The sequence below is a fragment of the Cyprinodon variegatus genome, unplaced genomic scaffold (genome assembly GCF_000732505.1).
Source record: "Cyprinodon variegatus isolate N-32 unplaced genomic scaffold, C_variegatus-1.0 Scaffold502, whole genome shotgun sequence".
NCBI classification, from domain to species: domain Eukaryota; kingdom Metazoa; phylum Chordata; class Actinopteri; order Cyprinodontiformes; family Cyprinodontidae; genus Cyprinodon; species Cyprinodon variegatus.
The window spans coordinates 185363-187855 of NW_015150955.1; positions in this window are offsets into that span (position 1 = coordinate 185363).

Consider the following 2493-nt stretch of genomic DNA (forward strand, 5'->3'; position numbering starts at 1 on the left):
AAGATGTTGCTGTTATTTGAGTAAATACTTTGTAGAACAATATCTTGCTGCATTTATAGCTGCCAAGCTATTGGGGTATGTCCTCTGCACCTTTACACTTTAAAACACTGAACATTTTGGTTATTCAAAGCCATAAAATTGCTGAGCTTTTGTGAAAATGGATAGATAACATCGGTGAACATCAGTTTTTACATTTTTTCACAACTTCCAATGCAATAGGAAAATCAAGTCTGTAGAACAGTATTTCCACAAAGAGTTTCTTCCCCTGGCTGTAACTCTGATCATAACAATAAACAACCAGATTATAATGCCACTTCACTGTGAAATAGAACTCTTTTTTTATAACAAAGAGGTCTGCATTACATACAAATATATCTACATATTTCTTGTTATTTATGTCTTTCTCCACTTTTAATTTTTTTATTTCCAATGTCTGCTCGCTGAGTTTGTGGAACCAAATTGAAATTCCTTGTTTCAGTGCAGAAACTCAGCCAATAAAGCAGATTGTGATTCTGAAATACACAGTGATTTAAACCCTTCCTCTTGAGCTGAACTTCTGTTGTAACCTCAAATCTTTACATTGTCTAAAAGGTTTTCAAGATGGTCCTGTTGAATGTACCTCATCAAACCTTTACCTATAACCATAACTTCCCTAATGTGCCTCAAGAATCCCCCAGCAGGTCACGTGCAACACCAAATTTCAATTTGATTTGAAAAAGCTTCCTGGATGGGAAGCGAAATGTCATCAAACTTGGAAATAAAGTAGAGTGGATTGTATTATTATTATTATTATTATTATTATTATTATTATTATTATTATTTTTACTTTTTTGGTATTTTGTGGAAAAAACAGTGTGTTTAAGTTGGTGAGCAGTCTAAGTTATAGGGTCCAGCTAGGACCTAAATTTAATGAAAAGGCCATCTTGCCTGTTTACATGTTTAGATGGTTTGAGGAAAGCAATATATGGGACTTTATTCTATGAAATGTTCCTTTATATTACTCTACTATAAAGGGTACCATTAGAGTGTATATCTATGTTATTGTTAAACAGCATATTGTGCTTGTGGAGGACAGAAACACAGATAAGATCATGACATTATGTCAAAGATTTTAACTTAGAGCCTTCAAAGAAGACATGAAGGAAAAGTTGGTGAGGAGCACAATCTGAGACCCGATTTGCTCCTGGAAAGCCATGCCAAAAGATAAGGAGATCGTTAGTGGCTTGTAAAAACTGGGAAGTTATAGTCCAGTTGACCCTGATCCTGAAACCCCCCTGCTCTGCATGTTCTGGGAGTGGTTCTGTTCCAGCAAACTTTATTTTCATGATTATTTAACCTCCTCAGGACGCCTTTCATCACATAATCATGCAAGGAAACACCTAAGACAGGGTTGGGAACCAATGGTCCATGACAAGGAACTAAAGAGGTTTTTCAGGGAAGCAAGACTAATTAGCATGGGTGATTCTAGACTGGTGCCTCCATAAAACTGGCCCTGGCCCCTCTAATAAAGACCTAATAATACATTCATTTCTTACGAATATACTATACACTTGGACATGATTAGGTCCATTGATTTTTTTTTTCTTTTTATCATCACACCTTTATTTCAGCAATGATTTTACAATCATGTTGCAAGTTTACATTCAGTTCGCCGACTGCAGTTTTCAGACCGATTACCGATCATTACAAAGCCTGTTTTGCCAAATTCCAAATCTCACTGATATTTTCTTTTTAACAGTTACTATAGGATTAGGAAAAAAAAAACTTTTATGTTTCAAACTGATTTTATATTTTAAAATAGATGATACCTGTAAAACAATAAAACTGCAATAGCCAATGTTCTTGAATATAGATGAAAAGTTTGTACAGTAGCTTTGTTAGAGGCTGATTTTTAGACCTTTAAAGAGGCAAAGATTGGGGGTAACATTGATTTCAAATATCAACCGGTCTCCTATCTCTAAAGATATGTAAATCATGGCTTATAAACCAGAGCATCTAATGCCCTGTTTTTTTGTTTCATGCTTTTGTTCTTTGTACACATGAAAAAATATTGATACCCCCCACCCCCCAGCAAATTTGGTTTACAACCAACACTGCTAATAAGCAAAAGAAAATGGACAAATAATCCAGGGTAATTAGAGCAGTACAGGTAAAAAAAGTAAATCAGTCATAATTAATATGGAATGATTAAGAAAAAAGTGTTTAACGTCAATAAGACAGGAATAACCCAAAACATGAGAACTCAGATTAACCCAAACTTGAAGTCTAGGCAATCAGGACATTTGTCTTTAAACAGATCTTCCCATCCAAACTTTGGATCTTTGCAGCTCCTCCAAAGTTACTCTGGAATTTTTGGTCAGCTTCCCTAAACACTCCAACATGGCTGAACCAAAAGGTTGAATTCAATCAGCAATTGTCATTCAGCTTACTGGAGGATGCAAGTGATCCTAATGAAAAACATGGAAGTTCGTGGTGTTTCTGTGACAGAATGGC